The 24,165-nt window shown below is 38.6% G+C and overlaps 1 protein-coding gene across 7 annotated transcripts in view; it reads left to right on the top strand.

Annotated features, from left to right (window-relative positions):
- RAD51B (RAD51 paralog B) overlaps nt 1-24,165 on the top strand; it is a 717,077-nt gene that overhangs the window by 390,462 nt on the left and 302,450 nt on the right. The gene's annotated exons all lie outside the window — the stretch shown is intronic.

Here is a 24,165-nt window from a genome sequence, read left to right on the forward strand (position 1 = left end):
ATTTTTCTGCATCCTTTTATTTTCAGTCTGTTTGTGTCTTTATGTCTAAAGTGTGTTTCTTGTAGACAGCAAAAGGATGAATCATGTTTTTTTTAATCCATCTGCCACTCTTTGCCTTTTGCATGGGGCATTTAGACCGTTTATATTTAAGGTTATTACTGAAAACAAAGTGTCTATCTCACTCATTTTGCCATTTGTTTTCTGAGTGTTTCATTTTTTTTTTTTAATTCTGATTTGTCTGTTTTTTTTGTATTTGGCTGCTTTCTTGTGGTGAGCCTTTTTTCTTTCTTTCTTCTTCTGAATATTTTTTCTTGATTTCTTAGTGGTTACCACATATATTACATTATACAACTCACAATTGCAACAAAGTTTAACATATGAAGAACAATTAACATACAACCTTAAGATAATAAATCTATTCCTGATATGCTCCTCCCTCCCCCATATCTGTTGGTGTGTCTCAATTAACATCAATATACAACCCTATAGTCGATAAATTTTGTGTTTATTTCTTATAAACTTGATGTTGTATTTATTGTTTGTGGGATTTAATTATTGAATTTATTTCCTGAAAATATCATATACTCAGTTCTTATAATTGCCCATGTTGTTGAGTTTTTTTGGAGATATCTTTCTTATTATTTATTTATTTATTTTCCCTGGGTATATTTTTTATAGATACGAGTATTTAATGCTCTTGCCTCTCCATTTGGAGTGCTCCCTTGAGCAATACTTGCAAAGCTGATCTAGTAGTGGCAAATTCTCAGAGCTTCTATTTGTTTGGGAATGTCTTGATTTCCCCCTCATTTTTGAATGACAGTTTTGCTGAGTAAAGAAATCTTGATGGTCAATTGTTTTCATTCAGTATTTTATGTACATCTCTCCATTGTCTTCTGGCCTCTAGAGTTTCTGGGGAGAAATCCACACTGATTCTTATGAGAGACCCATAGTATATTGTATTGCATTTTTCTCTTGCTGCTTTCAGAATTTTCTACTTGTCTTTGGTTTTCAAGAATTTTATTAGAATGTGGTGCAGAATTGATCTTTTTGTATCTCTTCTGACTGGGGCTTCTGTAGCTTCCGGTATTTGCAGGTTTGATTCTCTGTTCAGGTCTGGGAAATTCTATCGGATTATTTCTTGGAAAATTGTTTCTATACCTTTGATGTTGTCTTGGTGGTTCAGGGTTCCAATAATGATAATGTTAGATTTCTTAATTGAATCCCTTATTTCCTTTTGGGTTTATTCACTTTTCTTTGTTCTGTTGTTTCTCTTGAGATTTGACAAGTTCAGTTATTTTGTCCTTTAGTTCATTTATTCTACTATTTGTTTGACTCTACTGCTGAGTGTTTTCCTTGCTTTTTCTAATTCAGTTGCCTTATTCTTCAGTTCCAGTAGTTCTTTCTGGCTTTTTTTTTTTTTTTAATATTTTCAATTTCCTTGTTGAGTCTCTCATTTTGTTCCAGCTTTTGTTTCCTGATTTCTGCTAGTTTGTTTTCTGTGTGCTGTTTTGCTTTCTTTAAACGTATTTAGCACTGTAGTCTGAAAGTTATCAATTCTTTGCATTAGTCTGGCCTCCGTAGTAGAAATTTCCTCTTCTTCATGCTTCGCTTTTGATTAGTCTTTTTGCTCTTGTGATTTTGTGTGTTTTACTATTTTTTGTTGAACTTGAACCATTATCCTTTTTTTTTTTTTTCACTTTAAATTTTGTATTCTGATTTTTGCAAGAAAATATTCTGATTAGGTACCCTGGTACTGCAGCGGCCAAACACCTGTCTGCCAAGTGAAAGGCCAGGGCCCGCACCCGCCAAATGCTTTGAGGGAGAAAGATGAAACATCCCACCTCTGCAAAGACTCAAAGCCCTGGGAACCCTACAGGGCAGCTCCAGTCTGCTGCACAGAGTCTCTGTGAGTCAGAATTGATGCCGTGGCAGTGATCTTGGTATATTCTCCTGAGAACCATTAGAGGGTGCTTCCTTAGGCTTTTTTTTTCCCCCACTGATTCAGGTGTTCTGGATGCTTGATCTCTGGAATTCAGTATACATGCATGGGGGCAGGAGGTTAGCTGGTGACAGATGCTGATGTAAATGGTGGGGCTTGACTTCCCTGTGGAAAAGGTGGGGGCTCTTTTTGTCTTTCTCTCACAGGTGTCCCAGCACAAGCTCTCCCACGGTGTCCCACTGTGGCAGGGAACCAGCTGTTTCCCTCTGTTTCACCCGTCAGTCTGAAGTATTCCCTTCACTTTACTGCCCTTACAGTTCCTCCTGGGCCTAGTGTCTTCCTTCTTGGGCTTCAGCAAGATTCGATAGCACTCTCTTGAAGCACCATGGTCTCCCTTCACCCCCTCCTAATTGCACAGCCTACAAACTCCCATGGCCAATTTGTGCCACCTTAAAAAATTGGGCTACACCTTCCTCAGATTAGGTCCTTTTCTGTGTTCCCTGTTTAGGGTGTTGCCCAGCCCTGTCCCAGAATGGCTGTGATGAGCAAGTACTCCTGATGTTAGCAGATAGGTTGTCCAAGCTTCTGTGCCATCCCTGCTTCTCCCCTCCCCTACTTCTGAACTCTCCCTGACTTTCCAGCATCTCAGCTGCTGTCTGGAGCTCTGAGATCTCGCTCTGTGCTTGTTTTTATTCATTGTTTAGTGGATTAGTTGCTGGGGGAGGAAATGAAAGTGTGCACTCACTTTGCCATCTTGTTCTGCCCCTCCTCTCTACCTCTTCTCTAAGTAGAGGGGGGTGGGGAGAGACAACTAGGGAGCAGATGCATAGACTCCAGTAATCATGGAGGCTGGTTGAGTTCTGTGGTGAATTATACTTCAAGAGGTACAGGGTAGTGATGGGGAAATGTGGGGAAACAGTGTTTCTGGGTAGGAGCAGCCTTGTTGGCAGCCATGGTAGGGTTGGAGCCTACTGGTGACTCATATAGGTCAGAGGTTGGGGGGACACTGAAGAGGGACACTGAAGAGGGGAACTGGCAAGACAAACCAGCATCATTTCTGTGAGGCAGGTGAGGTCAGGGAAGCAAACAGCAGAAGCGTTGGCATTTTGTATTTAGTTGAGCACATAGCCCAATGTGAAAACTCGACCACTCATTAGTTGAATCATTTGTGTGCTTTTTGAAAGGCTTTATGGGAGAGGCATGAGAATGATTTGAGGGTGGGTTTTGGTCTTGACCCTGTGCCATAGCAAACAAAATGAAACTCTCCTTGAGCTAAAGGTAATCAAGATGAAAGTGTGTTTACATAGATAAGCAGTGGGATTTATCCACTGACTCTGGAAGGTAATCCTGGGGTTCAGCTCCCTGAACACCATGCCATGTTCCTAAGCTGGTAAATTACTGTGAGCTTTTATGAGAATGGATTGTGGGAAGCCTCCAGATGAAATTCAGCCTGTTTCACCTCGAGTCCAGGGCCCACTAATGCACTCCAGGTGTGCAGCCTGCTTGGGCTTTCTGCCTTGGAAGCCTCAAAGAACTTTCATCCCAAAAGGGAAGCTTTGAAGGATACCAAGGGCCTTTTTAGCATGCCTTGTTTTTTGTATTCTTTCTGCCCACATTTGGTAATTGGAAATATTTGTGGTGTTAAAGCCGGACTTGTTCCTTCTCAGCCTGCCCCTCCAACAGTGAGATTTTAAGCCTGTGGCTTCAATTGTACACAGCAGTGACTTCACTGCACTGTCCCTCAGAGGAAAAGGATAATGACTGAAATATTAGAAAGAGGGATGTAGGAAATCACTAAACAATTTTCCACGTCTATAGATCCTTTCATCTGAGGGCAAAAGAAGCTTGAGAAGTGCCTCCAAAAGGGGAGGGGGTACAATTTAAAACTCTCTGGTTATGGGCTAAGGAACTAAAGATCAAAAGGGCTGTGTCCTCAGAATTACACAGTGAGTCACTGGAAAAATTGTGAGTAGAAGTCAGGCATCCTGTTCTCCAATCTTATATGGCTAATAAGTGCAACTGGCTTTTAAACAGTACATTTTTTTTTTCATTTGGATCTAATGCTATCTTAGAGAATATAATTATGTGTGCATTACTGTTTAAGGTTTTCAACCCCTAGAGCATTGTAAGGTATTTTGCCATGATAATACAGTGGGTTTAGTGAAAAGGTACTTGAGAAGCTCTCATGTCTGATGTGTGGTCCCTTGTTCCTGTGAGATATCAGCCTCCCTTACAAACCCCTGCCACTATTCAGGCCATCTTATGGCTTCAATTTAGAAAAAGTTCCACTTTTAGAGAGATTTTTCCAGAGCTAAATTAACAGCTATGGAGTGTACTAGATAGCTCTTGTGATTTATCTTTTCTAACTTTGACTGCTATCAGCATTTCAGTTTGTTGTCTGCTAGTTCAGATCTGCCTGTTGGTTTTGCCTGTACCTCCAAATGTAGTGATTTAACATATTACAGACAAATGTGTTTGCAGACTTAAATGGGCAGCAGGGTTTTCTTGAACAGGGAACAAGTACGCTTTGTAAACATTTTAATATTCCATTCAATTTGGATTCGTTTTCAAATGCTCTATATATGCCAATTTCTGATTATGAGAGACTTGATTTGAAAGTCAGCCAACTTGAAGTACAGATAGTTAAATTATGTGTTTGTGTGTGTGCACATGCATGCATGCCTGCATACATGTTTATATGGTAAATATGTATGTGGAAGCTTCTAGAATATACTAGAACCCAAAACCAAACCCACTGCCGTCGAGTTGATACCAACTCATAGCGACGCTATAGGACAGAGTAGAACTGCCCCATAGAGTTTCCAAGGAGTGCCTGGCGGATTTGAACTGCCGACCTCTTGGTTAGCAGCTGAATATACTAGACTTGCAATAAATCGTAGCTTTTCTTTCTCTCCCCCCTTTTTTGCATATTTGGTCTAAAAATCTATATGCTGTAATTTGTTTTAATTATATTTTACCTCCATATAGCACTATCACAGTCTTCTCAAAGCTTGAATGGGCATTTGGGGTTTTGCTGAATCTTTTCATGGTTTGTTTATAACACATGTGTGATTCTATCATTTGATATTCTTAACCTATTTAAAATTCAGATAGAATAAGAGCTCACTGACAAAAAATAATCCAGCATGCTGTTGGCATCTGGCTACCAAAGCCTGACCAGCAGGTGTGGACCTAGACTGATGAAGACTGGCTAATCCAAGACTATGTCAAAGTCTGGCCTTGCCTACATGGTCTGGCTAATTTGTCCCCTGTCAGAGGTTAAACCTCCAAGTCTCAATGACTTGATGAATACAAGTCTATTTCTTGCTCATATAAAATTTAATTAGGTGTTCTTGGTTGGTGGGAGGCTCTTCAGTAATTTCAGGCTCTTTCTATCTTGTGACTACACCATTTTTAATAAATGATTTCCAAGGTCATCAAAAGTACAACCAGAATGCTCCTTAGAAGCGAGGATGGCGAGAACACGTCTCACATACTTTGGACATGTTATCAGGAGATATCAGTCCCTGGAGAAGGACATAATGCTTGGTAAAGTAGAGGATCAGGAAAAAACAGAAGACCCTCCACAAGATGGATTGACATAGTAGCTGCAACAATGGGCTCAAGCATAACGATTGTGAGGATGGTGCAGGATGGGGCGGTGCTTTGTTCTCTTGTACATATGGTCACTATGAGTCAAAACGGACTCGACAGCATCTAACAACAAGGTCATCATGGATGGGAAACAGCATGAAAGATTGCAGATGGAAGGTTTTTAGGGACCAAGCCTAAAAATGTCATACATCACTTTTAGCCATATTCCATTGACTAGAATGCAGTCACATGAACACACCAAACTGTAAGGACAACTGAAAAATGTAATCTAGCTGTGTGCCCAGGAAGAAGAGGAAACAGGTTTTGTGATCTGCCAACATTATCCGACAAATGTACTTGTTGGTTAAGCCTCATCCTTCCTGGCCTGTATTCCTTTCTTTTCCTTAATTAACCCTTGTTCCAACTTGTGACATTGGTTTGGCATTTTGATTCTAGATTGGTTAACTGCTTACTAATGGGATTTTGACTTACTTAACTTACCCTCATCTGATACCCTATTGATCCAGATTTTTGATCCTGCCCTTGGATGGTGATTCCATTTAGAAAAGGTTCGAATCATTTCAGAGTTAGAGAGCATCTTAGTCATTTTTATACTAGAGGTGTTTCTCTCCAAAGACCATCAATAAGTTTACTTAATACATGGAAACAAAACATGAGCATCTCAAAATCTGTGTTTCTGAAACTCTTTTATTTATAATGCTTGGGCATTTTGAAAGTGAAACAAGTTAGTAAAAAGGAAGGAACCCCTGGTATAGTGGAAAGAGTACATGGGCCTTAGCTTTGACTTTCATTTGCCATGTGAAAATTTTCTCATCTTTAAACAGGCTTAATAAAATACAGAGAAAAAAAATTGGAAACCTATACACCAAAGTGGTAATAATGTTATATCTGGTAGTGGAAATATGAGTGATTCTTTGGTTTGGTTCTATTTCTTTTTATTTGTTTTTACCTGTGTTTTCAAAATTTTATGTGCTGGGTGTGCACTCCTTTCATTTTTCTCTCACCTCCCCCCAAAACCTAGTATCTCTTAAAACATAAAAATTGTGAAGAACAAAAGGGATAGGGATAATTTCCAACCCCAATTACCTCACAGGGTTTTTATGAGAATCATATGAAATGATGTATAGGAATACACTTTGAAAAATGAAGAATAACTGTATAATAAGATACTATTGCTGACAGGTTAGACTTAGCCTTAGCAATTCAGTTTCTATATGGAGCAAGTAGAATAGTATGTAGAAATTAATCTTGAATCGCTCTTGAATTCACTCACTGGTGACCATTTGGATTTGCTGTCCTTCAAGAGAAGGAAATTCCACAGAACCCAAATGCCCATTTGTTTCTCACAAAGGCAAACCTGAAGATTATTTGCTGCTGGCACAGATTGACAGCAAATTTATCAGCATTAAAATCATTTTAAAGGCCACAGGGGGCAAAAACGATGTTAGCAAGGAATTACACCATGTTCATAAGTAAATTAGGGAGGGAGAATACAAGGCAGGTAAATGAGGATTGCCTTCAAATCTCAAAACTCTTCCTTTGCTATGTTATGTGGGCCATACAGAAATGTAGGGAACCTGCTCATTAGTGGTGAGTCTCACAGGGAGGCACTTAGCTCTCTTATCTGGCTTCCCACAGCCTTTGTGATTATAGGCCACCATCGAAAGACTTAAATTAAATTGATCCTTCACATATTTTTCTGTTTATAAAAGTAATATATAGTCATAAAATTCAGACTTTTAAGAAATACATTGTGGATAAAAGGAAATATCCCCCATAATCTTAGACTTAACTGCTGCTAGCAAGTTTGTATATTGTCCTTCAAGTTTGTTCAACGTGTGTATTAACATATTTACTGTTCGTTTTCTTAATAAAAATGGGTTTATATGTTATATACCATTGTGCAATTTTTTTTCTGCTTACTTCATCTTGGACATATTTCATAGGAGAATTTTGGACACCAGTCTTCTTAATTTTCTTGTTTTCCTTCAGAGCTCATCAGGCCCTGGTTTGGGTGGTGCATACTTTACAAAATTAAAAAGAAGAGAGCCGGATGGTGATTTTTTTTTTTTTTTTAGACAAGAGCTTTTTAGAATGGTCATTCAGGAGCAGTTGTTACAGGCAAAAGTAGCAGGCCTGACCATGACTCTAATTTTACATTGGCCAACACATTACTTGTGATGGCTGTATTGATAGTGTGAATCATGAATTAATGGCTGCTAGGAAAGCAAAATTTTTTTTCTCCACCCTGACATTCTTTCCAGAAATGGGCTTGAGAAAACTAATTGAATTTAAGGGTGATGGTGATTTGTTCTAGAAAGATGGAATGAGTTATCCTAAAAACAAATCTGATCCAGTCACTCTCCTATTAAAAACCTCATTAGACTTCCCCTTTTTTATGGCACGGAATCCAAATTCATTAGCTTGGTATGTAAGATTGTTAGTCATCTAGTGCTGCTGTAACAGAAATACCAGTGGATGGCATTAACAAAGATAAATTTCTTTCTTCACCGTAAAATAGGCTAAAGGTCCAAATTCAGGGTGTCAGTCCCAGGGGAAGGCTTTCTCTCTCTCAGCCTTCTCATCAGTCTTCCCCTGGACTAGGAGCTTCTCTGCGCAGGGACCCTGGGTCCAAAGGACACACTCTTCTGCTGGTGCCTCTCTCTTGGTGGTTGGAGGTCCCCCTGTCTCTCTGCTTGCTTCTCTCTTTTATATCTCAAGAGATTGCCTCAAGACATAATCCAATCTTGTAGGTTGAGTCCTGCTCACTAACACAACTGCTGCCCATCCTCCCTCATTAACATCACAGAGACAGGATTTTACAACATATAGGAAAAGCATACAATATCGGGAATCATGGCCCAACCCAATCCATACACATGTTTTGGGGGGGACATAATTCAATCTGTGACAAAGACATTTCTTTTGCCCACCTCTCTAGCCTCAAACAATATCATTAATATCACACACAAGTAAAATTTTGCTGAAGATTATTCAAACACAGTTGCACCAGTACATCAAAAGGCAACTTCCAAATCGTAGATAAGAACTGCTTTGGGTGAAGGGAAAGACAACACTCAATGCATGGAAGGTCAGCTCAATTAGACTGGACCAAAAGCAAAGAAGTTTTCAGGATAAAATGAATGCTTCAAAGGTCAGCAGAGCAGGGGCGGGGGTCTGGGGAACATGGTTTGAGGGGACTTCTAAGTCAATTGGCAAAATAATTCTATTATGAAAACATTCTGCATCCCACTTTGAAAGGTGGCATCTGGGGTCTTAAATGCTAACAAGCGGCCATCTAAGATGCATCAATTGGTCTCAACCCACCTGGAGCAAAGGAGAATGAAGAACACCAAGGTCACACGACAACTAAGAGCCCAAGAGACAGAAAGGGCCACATGAACCAGAGACCTACATCATCCTGAGACCAGAAGAACTAGTTGGTGCCTGGCCACAATCGATGACTGCCCTGACAGGGAGCACAACAGAGAACTCCTGAGGGAGCGGGAGATCAGTGGGATGCAGACCCCAAATTCTCATAAAAAGACCATACTTAATGGTCTGACTGAGACTAGAGGAATCCCGGCGGCAATGCTCCCCAGACCTTCTGTTAGCACAGGACAGGAACCATCCCCGAAGACAACTCATCAGACATGAAAGGGACTGGTCAGGGGGTGGGAGAGAGATGCTGATGAAGAGTGAGCTAATTAAATCAGGTGGACACTTGAGAGTGTGTTGGCAACTCTTGTCTGGAGGGGGGATTGGAGGATAGAGAGAGAGGGAAGCTGGCAAAATTGTCACGAAAGGAGAGACTGAAAGGGCTGACTCAATAGGGGGAGAGCAAGTGGGAGTAGGGAGTGAGATGTATGTAAACTTATATGTGACAGACTGATTGGATTTGTAAACGTTCACTTGAAGCTTAATAAAAGTTAATTAAAAAAAAAAGGCAACTTCCAGAAATTTAAGCCAGATTCAGAAGAGGACATGGAACAAGGGATATCATTGCTGATGTCAACTTGATCTTGGCTGAAATCAGAGAATACTAGAAAGATATTTACCTGTGTTTTATTGACTGTGCAAAGGCATTTGACTCTGTGAATCCTAACAAATTATGGATAACATTGCAAAACATGGGAATTCCAGAACACTTAATTATGCTCATGAGGAACCTATACATAAACCAAGAAGCAGTTGTTCAAACAGAACAAGGGAATACTGTGCGTTTTAAAGTCAAGAAAGGTCTACGCCAGGGTTGTATCCATTAATCATACTTACTGAATCTGTATGCTGAGGCAACAATCTGAGAAATTGAACTATATGAAGGATAACATGGCATCAGGATGGGAGGAAGACTCATTAACAACCTGCAATATGCAGATGACACAACCTTGCTTGCTGAAAGTGAAAAAGGGCTTAAAGTACTTACTGGTGAAGATTAAAGACTACAGCTTTCAGTATGGATTACACCTCAACATAAAGAAAACAAAAATCTCCACAACTGGACCAATAAGCAACATCATGATAAATGGAGAAAAGACTGAAGTTGTCAAGGATTTCATTTTACTTGGATCCAAAGTCAACACCCATGGAAGAAGCAGCAGTCAAGAAATCAAAGGATGTATTACATCGGGCAAATCGGCTGCAAAAGACTTCTTTAAAGTGTTAAAAGCAAAGATATTACTTTAGAGCTAAGGTGTCCTGACCCAAGCCATGATGTTTTTAATCACCTCCTACCCATACCCAGTTCCGAATAAGGAAGACTGAAGAATTGATGCATGTGAATTATGGCATTGGCAAAGAATATATTTTGGAAGATGTATAGCCAGAATGCTCTTTAGAAGCGAGGATAGCAAGACTTCATCTCACTTATTTTGGACATGTTCTCAAGAGGGCCAGTCCCTAGAGAAGGACATCATGCTTGGTAAAGTAGGCGGTCAGTGAAAAAGAGGAAGACCCTCAACGAGATGGATTGAGACGGTGGCTGCAATAACAGCTCCAGCATAACGATTGTGAGGATGGTGCAGGACTGAGCAGTGTTTCACTCTGTTGGATGTAGGGTCAGTATGGGTCAGAACTGACGCAACAGCACCTAACAGCATAACTCTAGCTTCAACTACAAAGACTCCACTCCATGTACATATGCTTCAGATACACTCAACTTCTTGGTGTTCCTCACCTTTGCGTTTTTGAGTTGCCTTTCCTTCCACTAGGATGCTTTTTGCAACCATTTCTGCTTACCCACCAAAACCAAACCCACTGCTGCCGAGTTGATTCCGACTCATAGCTTAGTGAAGCTTTTATGTTCGTCAGCTCTTTGGTGAGACGTTGATAGACTCCTTACGCAGGGTTAGGAACTCTTTCTTTGTTTCTGTTATAATAGTTTCAATGTTATGGTGAAACTTACCTTACCTGTCTTAATCTTTCCTTTTAAATGTTTTTATTGTGATAAAATTTACATACCATAAAGTACACAGACCTTAAATATACAGTTGATGAATTTTTTTCATGTCTAAATTTGTACCTAAACTGTGAGTCTTCAGAAGATAGGACTGTATTTTATTCATTCTTGAATTTCCATGACCTAGGTACTCAGTAAATGCTTGAGTGAATGAGTCATCAGTAGGTCATCCCCTCAATCATCCACTGCTGATTTCTTTATGGAAAGGGAGTACTGTGAAACCAAGTAATGTTTGTTTGCTTTCATGCCACTAACCTCAAAAGTTAAGAAGTATAACCTAAAATATGGTTTCCTTAGTGGCAATTACGGATCCATGAATAAGAGTAGATTTCATACATTTTTCTACCCACTTGATAAAGTTTTATTGGAAACTATAAATCTTAAGACATGAGTTTTTAAATAACAAAGATGTACGGTTAAGGTTAAACTGCCTTTCCCTTGCTATTTATTTCTTAGAGAAAAAAAAAAAACTGCCCTCTCCCTTAAATTCTTAAAAATAGGCTCTGATTGCTTTAGAAATGGAATCATGTTTAATTTCAAAATTACTTTTCCCACTAAGAGTTGCTGACATACTTAAGGAAATGATATTTATGCATTTTTAAAAAGCTAGATATCAAAAAACTTGCTCAGAGAAATTTGATTTAACAAGAGGCCTTAGTAGTCTTTCTTGAAAGATGTTCCTGAAAGCAATACCTTTAATTTACATTAGGACCTTAAAGGAAATAAACACAGTCCCCTATTTAAAAGGCTGGCACAGTTATCATTTCTGTGCTAGGAAACCCAGGCTAAATTACCATTACTTTGCACTGATTCAAATTTTAAACTCTTCTTTGTAAAGCATATATGGAAATAGGTAATAACACTAAATGAACATGTTTTGTCTCCTGTCTTCACTGACCTAGATGGCATTATCCCTTCTCAGTTTGTCTTAGTTGTATTATTCAACTGCCCTTCTTCCATTAATTAATTAATCAGTTTATTCATTCACATGATTAGTCATTATTGATGATGCCTATTATATACAAAACACTGTACACTCTGGGGATACCAAGACGACAAGTTCAGATTAAAATTTTATTTTGACTCTGTATTTAAAAATGAACAAAAAACTAGGTTTTCTTCCCTGTGGTTAATTGGCTAATTTAACAAGTGTCCATTTAGTATCTACTTTGTGCTCAGTACTCTTTAAGATCGTAGTCTGTAATCTGTAGGAACTAGCATTTTTATCCCATTAATTTAAATAATGGCTAGTGAATGTTAAGTTCTTCATGGGGTTAATGTTACATATATTTCATTGGTAAAAATAAAATGGAAGACGCAAGCAAACTCCTGTTTCCTGGGAAATATGTATCTCCTTAGATTCTACCATTAATTGTCTAAATACTCTTAGTTAATGCTATATCACTTTAGGCATTAAAAAAAAAAGTTTAAAGGATATTGTAAATGCAGAAAAAAAGTGTGTTCAATAAATGTTATTAACTTTTTAGAAATCTCATGATTTCTTGGAAGTAAAAATGTGATTGGTTAAATCACAGCTGGAAACCCAACTTCTACTGCAGTGTTAAGATCTAAGCTAGTAATAAACAGACAAAAATCAGACATATTTGCCTTGAACATGGTTTTAAAGAGTCCATAGATCTGCTTTATGGAAATTTGAACTTCTGTATAACGAAATTTGAAACCATTATATGATCAGACCATTTAATAGGACAACCTGATTAAAGGTAACTTGAGGCCCTATGATAAAAAACACTGTTTAAGTACTAAGTGATATAATTTCTTGTCATCTGGAATGAGAAAAGCAAAGCTATCCTTCAGTTTTCATCTATTATGGACATGGGAAAAATAGTTCTTAAAATCAGGTCCTGAAACTCTGCAACTAAGACTCAGGGGCATTGGCAACTTCTTAGAGCATACTTGTTAGGGAATGGAAGACCTTTTCTTCCTGTCTTATGTGGCCTGCCTTTTGAGAACCCAGGTGTTACTCAGAAATAGGTTCTTACACTTGGAGAAAATCCAGTTTGCTTTGGTCGTAGCCTGTAAATCCAGGGGTAAAGCTTTTTTCCGCTCTCCTTAAGAGTGTTCTGCCTTCAGTAGAGGGCAAAGAAAGAGTATATGTCATTAATCACTCAAGAATTGTTTACCACTTTAATCTAGAGGGTACTTGCCCATGGCAGGCAGTAAAGTTACCTTGGTTGTGTTAAGAATAACCTGAGTGGTTTACTCAGACTGTTTGCAAATGTTTGGACATTATTCAAGGGCTGTCCGAGCCTGACCAATTAGCGTTATTTTTCGCTGCTCTTCTCAGATTCACCTTTATACCATCCAATCACATTGAGGGGAGCAAGGGTTCCTGAAATTGCAACACTACTGGCTTTCCAGCCATGTGACACGGGTTTTCAGACACCGAGTTAAATTTCAACCCAGACATCTCTCTTCAATTCAGGTCACCCACCGGCCAGACAAAGCCAAGGTCATGTGTTGAACCAATATAAGGAGTTTTGTTGGTTCCAATAACTATAATGTTATTCACTGTTTGAAATACTAAACCCTGGTTAATCACACGTTGCAGCTGTTGTGTCCTTTTATTTATGAGCCCTTAATCAAGAGGACACAGCAAGGACCACTGTTTGAAAGGAGCCTTTCATTAGGTCTTCATTTTGGAAGCTCTGTCTCCTTAACATTGTAAAAGGAAAAGAACTTTGTGTTGCCTTGCAGAAGTAATTGAATATTATGTATCAGCCTCTTTGAAAACGTATTTTTCTATCCCAAATTTAAATTGTCAAGTTGTAATCTTTATGCTTCAGCTAATGGCAATAGAAATGCTAAGCCAGTGCTCTCCAGACAATTCCTTTTAATTGGCCCCAAACTTGATTAGATCTTAAATGTCAGCCGTCAAAAGGTATATATTGGCCTTCTGAAAATAGACTTTGCTCTCCAGAATCCAGATTGTCTGTCTGTAACCATATGTTCCTGTTGATGTTAGCATAAAAAGTTAGAACAGAACTCTGCAGGCAACTCTTTTTACAGGCCCCAACCTGATGGATGAGGCCTTAAATGTCAGCCTCTTTTTTCCATTTTGGTTTTGTATCCTACCTTAAAAAAAAATTTTTTTTTTTTTTTTTTACCTTATTTTATGAGAATTCGTCTTGTGAGTTACCCTTATTAAAAAAGGGGCATATCCAGGAATTTGGATAGGATCATTTTATGAATGAATTTTTGAATACATCATTTATATTAATAGGTTTTTTTAATCTAAGGATTTAGTGATAGGTTATGTTTTCAGATGGTTGATTTGTCAGCTTCACCCTAAGTAAGATTTGTAACACTGAGGTTGGTACAGCCCCTTTTCTTTGAGGCACTAGAAATGTTTGAAAACTTTAAAATTACATTTATTTTTTACTTATAACTTTTTTTGTGGATTTTATTCATGTGAGCTTTGACTCATCACTTGAACCTTCTGCTCCAGCCATGCAGGTTTCATGTGGTTTCCTGCGTACAGCATGCCCTTATCCACGTTTACAGCCTGGATGATGCTGTTACCTCAGCCTGGCACTCTTGTCTCATTTCCTTCTTCAATACCTGATCTCCTTCAAGACAAAGGACAAATGCTACTTCCATGATTAAATTTCCCCTGCTTTCAGGTTGCACTTAAATGCTGCCCCTTGCAATGCTATTTGGCCCAATACTGAAGCAGTTTGTTAACTTTACCTTGTGGTTTCATTGATTCTATACATGTCCGCCACCTCTACGAGAAGCAAACTCATTGAGCACCATGACCATATTCTCAAGTAGCACCTATATGATGGGCTTGGCGCAGCTCTTGCTGCATACATCGCTTGCTCATAAATACATGAAAACAATGATAATTAGGTTTCTCAGAAATGCTGTGAGAAGGGGCTAAGTGACTGATAGTAAAACACTTGGTCAAACTCAAAATTCCCTTTAAAATAGTCACTATAATTCTCAAAATGATTACCTCAAGTTTTCAGTGACAGGTGTGTGACATAACAATCTGTGTATTTCTAAAAAAAAAAAGTGTTTTTCTAAAAAGCTACCTAAAAATTAGTAGGCACAGTCTGCCTCTAGTCTGTTTTCACCAAATCAGGTTGAGGTGAGTGTGCTGGAGAATGAGCTTTTCTGACTGAACGTGATGATTTAGGCTTCCTTCAAGCCTCTTAACCCCTGCCTTCATCTCTACGTGTATTCACCTTTTCAGCGCTCTTTGCTTGGGACAACAGGCTAGCTGTTAGAGATGATAGGAATCATATTCATTATACCAGCAAGAGTCTGCCCTGGAGTAATCACACTCACTGGACTATTTACTATGGGAACTTGGTGGGAAAAGACATGGGACATTAAAGCAAACAAACCAGCTAAGAGGGACCAAAAGAACAGAGTTATTTAATTTGTTTAAAGAATTAAGTTTATGAGTTACACTTTCCCCCTTTGCAGCACAGATAAAGGTCTTTGTTTGAGGAACATTTCAACATCGCAGCTGGGAGTATAACTTCACAGTGGAAAATGTTTTTCATTTTGGAAAGAGGCAAATGCTGTCTTGTAATGGAAGATAAGAACTACTGGAAATAAAACTTGCATGCAAGACAAACACAGCTCAATGAAAGTGGCAAAGTCTAGTTTAAGAACTCCTAAGTCAGGAGATCTTGGTTTTAATCTTAATGCTAGTCTAGTCAAGAAATATTAAGTGTCTACTTTGTTCAGGACTGCTAGGCATTATGGACAATACAGTAAAAGTAGAAGACATGGTGTCTGCCCTTTAAAAAAAAAAAATTTTTTTTTTTTTTAGGGAGTGAAAATTTAATAGACAAAGGTCCTATATACCAGGACCAACAAAAAAATGGTGTCAGGCAGGGTGTAATCCGAGTGCTGGATGGCTAACTACAAACCCGAAGGCAAGGAATGTATTACTGTGGGCTCTGCTGCTAGGTGGCTTTAGGTTTCTTGGATATTCTCTATGACTCATTTTATTTTGTTTTAAATTGAGAATTATACCTGCCTTCAACCAAGCACACAGGAATAATCTGAGTAGTGTTTAGAAATGTGAATTTAGAACTTTGAAATTCTTACAAATCTGTAAACATAGAATGAGAATGAGATATGACATTGTGGTAGGAGGGGACTTTTGAAGATTTATTAATTCTCTGCCACAAAAGGAGTGAGAGTGCTTTCATAGTATAATTATGATGTTAAAGATATTGTTCCTTTGATTTTATAAAATGGTAACTTTGCAAATTTGATCACTAAGTGGCAATTTTAAGAAAAATCTGCAACAATTTGTTTTCCTTTCCCTTGACTTTAGGAACTACACAATACTTTGTTTTTCTATAAGACTGGCAATTTTTCCGTTTTTAATTTATTCATTAATTCATTCAGCGCATAATTAGTAAGCATGTATCACATGGCAGGCCCTAAGGTAGGAGCTGGGGTTGTAAAAATGAATAAGACATGGGCCTTATCTCTAAAAAGCTCATAATCTAAGGGAGAGAATAAGTTCCTAACGTTTTAAATAACATAGTTTTTTTTCTTCTGTAGTCAAATTTGAAGAAAACCACAGTTTTAGCTAGATTTACTGTGCCATCTCCATTTATTCATTTTTTCACTCATTCATTCATTTTTCGAGTTAATAGGTGCTTAGAAACTTGAGTCATCCTTGACATCTCTGTTTCATTTTCCCTTGAAATGCAAACAATCATCAAGTCCTTCTGAATGGCTGTTTCCAGGATATGTGTTGAACCCGTCCACTTCTCGACATGTTTACCATGTTGACTACTTTAGTCACTTCCTCACTGGTCTCCTAGTTTCTACTCTTGTTTCCTTCTAATTAGTGACTTTCAGACTTTGTTGACTGTGACCCACATTAAAAAAAAATACATTCATAATACCCCCAGGACAGCCACATAGCTGTATCTATAAGTAAATCTGAAACAAAATATTCATAAAATAATACTTAATTCTATTATGTGTGATACAGTTTGACATTTTATTTTATATTTATTCCTTTTTTTGTTTTTTAATGCTGGGCATGATCAACTAAATTCATTTCCTGACCCACTATTGGGTTGAAATACAATGTGATGATTTTATGTCATTTCCCTGCTTAAAATCTTACATTGGCTTTCTGTTACACTTATGATAAAACCTCGGAAAAATAATATGGTCTACGAGACCTTTCATGGCCTAGCCCTTGCCTCTCCTTTCCTCTTTCTGCCTCTCAATCCCTTCACATAAATTCTTTCCATAGAATAGTCCTCCTTCCCCCAGTCTTCACCTGGCCAGCTCTTGTTACCCATCAGGTCTCTGTTTAAGGGTCACCTCCTTGAGAAAATTAGATCTTGCCCTATAATGCCTCACTCTACCCTTTACTTTTTACTCATTGTTTTTAGTATAATTTTATAATTATGTCTTTCTTTGTACTTTTGTTTGTTTAATATCAGTGGTTCCCAGTAGATTATAATTTTTGTGATGGCTAAGACCAGGTCTGTTTTGTTTATTCCCTTATCCACAGGCTTAGCATAGTCAGCAAATATTTTTGAGCATCCAGTTTGTGTCAGGTGTTGTGCTTGGCCCTAGTGGTATGAAGGTAAAGAAGACCAGGAGTTCTGCTTTTTTGGCATATAGTGTGTCTGATGACAAGTTATACAAAAGGCAAACTGTGTAATTAATATATTAGAAAGGGTATTGGAATGCTGGAATTCCTACAAACAATGCTTTCTTTAGTGTAAGCATCTAACTGGAAGGAAGTTTTCCTTACTTACTCATAATGCAACTCCAGGAACTGGAATGGTATTGTTGAATGATATGACTAAACATCCCACTAACATAGAAGCGTTTAAACCAATGATGGGTGCCTTTCACATTTTATTTTATTTCTGTCTTCTTATATAGTTCTCAGGCTCAGAATCTTAAAGTCTGAAATAATCTAAGAAAGCGTTGAGACTAGCCTCCCTCATGATGCTGGAATACTCAATTTTAATGTCCCTGACAGGTGTTCATTAGACTTTGAACTCTTCCAGTGCCTGAGAAGTAGCTATTATATAAAACAGTATAATCCATTTTTGGACAGTTTGAAGTGTTAGAAAAGCTTTCTTTATGTTGAGCTAAAATCTGCCCATTTGTCTGCCCTTTGGGTTCTAGAGATGTTTCTTCCTTCTTATGTATAACAACCCTCCAGTTATTTGTTGATAGCTTACCTGCCCAATAATTTCTTTTCTTCCAGTCTAAACAATTCTAATTTCTCCACTTACTCCTCAGCCGACATGATTTCCACACCCTTTCTCTTCCCGTGACTCTTTTGACATGCTCCAGTTTTTGTGTATATTCTTTAAAACTTGGCACCAAGAATGGAGGTAATACCCCCACTGTGTCCTAACCAGGATGGAACACAAGTGGACTCTTTCTTTCTTCCCTTTCTCTGGACACTGTACTTCTGCTAATCTGGCCTTAGATTGCATTGGGTTTTTCAGCAGCCAGCTCACACTGTTGACTCATATAATGTTCACAGTCAACTAAAACTCCTAGATCTTTTTCTTGCTCAGCCTGGTCAATTCTCCATCTTGAATTTAGGCATATAATTTTTTTGTTTTGTTTTATTTCTTGTATCCGTGTAATAGATTTTTACATTTATTCCCATTCAGTCTCACCTCATTAACTTCAGATCAATCCTCTAGTCAGTTTTTGTGGGGTCTGCAGGCTTGGCTAAAGACAAAACTCAAACTCCAGTGAATACCACAAAACAGCTATTTGCTTTAAGTTCAGGAAATGAAAAGTTATGCTGGTTTTAAGTTTCTCAAGTTCCTTCCCTCCTCCACCCCCTCCATCTGCTCTCTCCTCATCCCCTTCATTGTTTTGGTCTGAGGCTCAGTGGAGGATGTTTGCAACTAGACTCCTTTTAGGGAGGGCCCAGCTCTCATCCTCAAGACACTGGCATTCAGTAATAGCCAGAGTCTGTCCTGACTAAGCTAAGGAAATATCTTCTAGTTCTGCTGAGAAAAACCTTTGCTGCCCAGCAATATGAAACATGCCCCCAGTGTGCACTGTAGCATTGTCGGGTAGGTTTGGCCCATTGTCTCCCAGAGGAAATAGAAAACACCATTCCCCCCCGCCACCACCACCATTTCTTTTGTCCCCACAATCCAGCTCTGGAAAATATCTAAAGGCCACAGAAGTGGGAGTACCCTTTGATGTTTATATTGGCTGGCTCCTTTTCCTTTTTTGCTTCTTTTTTTAATAATCAGAGTAGTAGAAAATGTGGAGAATTAACCGCATGACAGCATCAGAGGAATTCATTAGAGAAACTGAGATGAATTCTGGTCAGATTTCAGGCTCTCAGGCAGGAGTCACAAAGGAGTAATCGTCTTCTAGTTGTTTTTAATCATTTCTTTTGTGGCACCTTCCTTGTCCCTGAAACCAATCTCAGCATCCGGCATGGGGGAGCCTGAGAACACAGGCCATCCGGATGGAGGCTTTGCTTTGAGGATTACTACAGCAATATTAACCACTTCCTTCTAACCTCCTTTTGACATTATGGAGCTTGGCCATCTTGGAGAAGGCAATGGGCAGTACTGTGTCATTGCTTTTATTTAAAGTGTTACCCATTAGAAATTTGTTTTAAAATTGCAAAAGTGTTCGTAAAATTTTACTACAGAAAATTCTTAAACAGACCAAAAATGCTGCAGGGCAAGATATTTAAAGTGCGTTCTTTTCTAACTTAATATCCTCACAGACACCCTTCCTTTTGTGAGCCCATGACTTAATTTGTTCTTAAGATTTAGGTTGAAGGATCTCAGTAAAATGTAACAGTAATTTTCTATATAAATTCATAGAAGCAGCAGCTGGATCTCCCAGAAGTTACTGGTAGTATTAAAAATTCACTCCAAAAATCCAAAGTAGCCCCAGCTGCTTTGTTTAAACAATGGAACTGCATTGTTCTTCTAATTCATCATTAATCCTATTTTTAAAACCCAATCATATTAGAAAATTGAAATTGTTTTTAGAGAAAAATCTTTTTTCAAGCACTTTCAAATACTTTATAAGTTCCTACCCATATATAATTTATTGATCTTACAAATTCTGTCATTGTTAGGTGCCATCAAGTTGGTTTGACTCACAGCAACCCTATGCACAGCAGAATGAAACACTGCCTGGTCCTGCGCCATCCTCACCATTCTTGTTATGCTTGAGCCCATTGTTGGAGCCACTGTCAATCTGTCTCATTGAGGGTCTTCTTCTTTTTCGATGACCCTTTACTTTTACCAAGCACAATACCCTTCTCCAGGAACTGATCCGTCCTGATAACATGTCCAAAGTATGTGAGATGTAGTCTTGCCATCCTTGCTTCTAAGAAGCATTCTGGTTGTACTTCTTCTAAGACAGATGATCTTAGAAATCATTTACATCTATTTATTAAAGCAGCTCCTCTAGAGCCCCTTCTCAGTTATAGTTTTTAGCATAGTTCCAGGAAATATATCTCCCTAAAAGCAATGAAAAGGACAGGCTTTGAATCTTAGTGACATTTTGGGAAAGAGAATTCATTAACTTGAAGTACTTATGCATGTAACTAATTTTAAAACCATTTGGTTTTAAGGGTAAGCTTATCCAGTCAACTTGTGCTATCATCAGACATTAAGGGTCTAACAGGGACAGGCCTAGTGTCACAAAAAATTTCCCAGGGAAAACTTTTTTGTGGTCCAACTTAGGGCATGTGCTCTAGAACCCACTCATAGACTTATATCTAGACTGTTGGCAAATAATTCACCTTTTCATGTTCTCTTTTTCTTACCTGCCAACTGGAGACCAGGTACTTTTCACCTGCTTGTCAATGAGAGGAAATGTATCAGTCTTTTTTGTATCACTGATCAACAGGAAGGAGTTCTAACTGTGGCTTGTAGAAGCTATGTTGTTGTTGTTAGCTGCCATCAAGTCAGCCCCCGACTCATGACAACCGCATACACAATGGGACAAAATGCTGGCTAGTTCTTCACCATTCGCATGATTGGTTGTAGATAAAACTGTTGGGCTCCATAAGGTTTTCACTAGCTGATTTTCAGAGGTAGAGGTTTCTTTCTTTTTTTCTATTTTCTTTCCATCCATTCATTTATCCATCATCCGTATCTTATTAGTTTGGACTCACAGATTCCTATTCTTTTCAGTGGTTAATAATTACTGTACTGAATTTTTTTTGGTGCTCAAATTTTCCCAGATTTAGCTAGTGTGTTCTTGTGTAATGTCTCCATCTTTTCTTTGTTTCTTCCTTCCTCCCCTCCCTTCTTTTCCCTTCCCTTTCTGTTTACCTCCCCTCCCCTCCCCTTTCTGTTTCTCTTCCCTTTCTGTTTCTTTTTTGTTTCCTTTCCTTTCCCTTTTTTGGCACTTCACTTTCTGGCATAATAAATTGTTCTGGGTTCATCTTGTCGTTAACCTACCTCAGCCCTCAAATCATCCATTTCTTCAAGAATCTCCATTTCTTTTTTAGTGGGAAATGGCATTAAAGAGCAAGAGTTGGTGTGGGTGTGCTCACTGCTATTGGGGTATCTTTGCCTCTTGGCCCTTTCAGTGCACAGTACTAGGAAATATATATAGATATGTATATGAATATAGATATATATATACATACATACATATGCATATATATGCATATGCATACTTTAGAAATTGTGAGATTGCACTGATACCTCCAATGTCAGCCTATTTTTTCTTACTCATTCCAGTTGTATATAGGTTCCAAGTTTAAAATAATGATAAGGCAAAATGTCCAGGTAGGGATGTCCAGCATGCAGTGGGGGAGATAGAAAACTGAAGCTCACATTAAAGGATCAAGTTGAGAAATTAAGATAAGGGGGTCATCCATACAGAGTTAGGAGTAAACACAACTAGTGTTTGCAAAGTCAGAGAAGAGACTATAAAAGGAAAAGACTGAGAGAGAAAGGAGCAGAAGATGCCCACTGAATTTTGAGATACCTTAAGAATTTATTGTAGGAGAAGATGTGACCAATAAGAATAGTCTGGTGAAGGAAATGTCAAAAATTAAGTCACAAGGTAAGGGGAGAGCCAGTACTATGAGGAGTCATGGAGGTCAAGAAAGGAGAGAATTTCAGCAGTCAAAAACTGCAGGGAGGTCAGAGAAAATAGAATACTAAGACTAGACTTTGAATTTGGTATTTGGTAACCAAAGATTTTTAAAACTGGACTTAGGAGCCCATTTGAAATTTTTTTTAGAGTACAGCTTTAGAGGAGCAACCCAGTTCACATTAATGAATATTTGTTTAATGTTTTGGGAGCATTCACATTTAATTTTTTAACCTTTTAGATATGTTCACCAAATATTATTTTATTTCTAATTGCATGCTAAGCAAGTTATGCTCTGTGCCCAAATCTAAGAGGCATTGTAGACAGGCTATTTTTAGGGAACTCGTGTTTTTCTTTAAAACCTCGGTTAGCATTTGGAATCGATATACAGTATAATATTTAAAAGAAAAACAACATATTTCCTCAGCCCCCAAGAGGTTTCCTAAAATAGCATGTAATCTTACCTACAGTGGGAAAAGTCTCAAATTTTATAAATTGGGTTGAATCTAACCCAGATTACCTGACCAGGAGAGTGCCCAAGAAAAACAAAGTGTGGTAGAGGTTATGGCAATGGTAATTAAAAAATTTGTGTTATGCATGCTGGGCCTCACTAAAAGCAGTGACCCAGCCTGTGGCTACTGGCATCTTTTCTACTGCTGAGACATGCTGTCTTTTTGGAGAGAAGTCCAAACCAAATCTTCGCCCATTTGAAAGTCAAAATATTCTTCGCATTCCTCTCAGCCACAAAAAGGGCTGGGCTTTTGCTAATAGGATCCATGTCTATGTGACCTGCTGATGCATCAACCTGTTCCCTTCCCAGCATATAATCAATAAAGGATTTCATTTTAGTTGCTTTTCTTCACAGAGCCATAGAGTGTTAGAAATGTTAGAAGCTAGAAGGGGTCTTCAAGGTCATCTGCTTTCATCCTCTTCTTTTCCAGATGAAAACACCAAGACTAGAAGAGGTGAAATAATGTGTCCACGGCCCCACAACTGGAAAATGGTAGAGTTTGAACTCAGGCCAACTGACACCGTCCACCCAACCCTTGCCCAGGCCTGCAGCTGTTATGATTCATTATAGCATCTCTATTCAACAGCAAAACTTCTTTGGGGTTATAGATTATACTCCAGAAGTTGTATATCAAATCTGGTGATGACAAGTTGTACTACAATAGAGTTGTATCGTGCTCAGTGGCTTTCTAGGCTGTAATCTTTACAGAAGCAGACTGCCACATCTTTCTCCTGAGGAGCAGCTGTTAGGTTTGAACTGTCAACCTTTTGGTTAGCAGACAAGTGCTTACCACTGCACCATTAGGGCTCCTTTCTGTAGATTACAGTACCCTGGAAAAGCCCTTTCCTCTTCTATCATGTTTGAGATGACCCTGTTTGGGGACCCTGACGGACCAGAAGGGTTTCTCCTCCTTCAAATTACAAAGACTTGAAGACATTAAGTTCAAAATAGTGTTTCTTTCATCTTTCTTCTAATAGAGAACAATTCCACTCTAGAATTCTAGTTTGTAATACTTTGGGGCTTGGAGAGCCTATTTTTATTATGTCTGATTTCACTCAGCCAGTATTTCCAGAGTGCTGTATGAGCCAGGCACCATGCTAGGCACCTTGAGGCTAACCAGGACATTTGAGAGCTGCCTGTTGTCTTCCTGAGCTCAAGGCAGTGACAGAGAGGACAGCAGCCATTGCTGACTGTCCCTGCTGTGGCTTCTGTTAAGTAACAGCTCTGGCTCCCAGGGCCTCAGATTTTCACAGTCTTACTGGTATTCCCTCTGGGAAAGCTGTTCCTCTCACCAAGATTCCCTCCAAGGAGATGAGTTTCCTAAGAACATTTTACGTTTTCTCTTTTTTTCCTTATTTATTTTTCTCTGGCATTCGAAAGAGCCTAAGCAAGGACACGGAAAAAGGAGACTATTTCAATCTGAAAAATGTAAAAAAAAATAAAAAGGTGTCCTTTAAATCTACTTTTGGGATGAGGATTTTAAAATATTTTGTACCCTCAGGTATTGCCTGCCCTTTGGATACATTTGCCTTAACTACATGTTAGAAGCTGCATTGTTTA

Source organism: Loxodonta africana, chromosome 10 (assembly GCF_030014295.1).
Source record: "Loxodonta africana isolate mLoxAfr1 chromosome 10, mLoxAfr1.hap2, whole genome shotgun sequence".
NCBI lineage: Eukaryota > Metazoa > Chordata > Mammalia > Proboscidea > Elephantidae > Loxodonta > Loxodonta africana.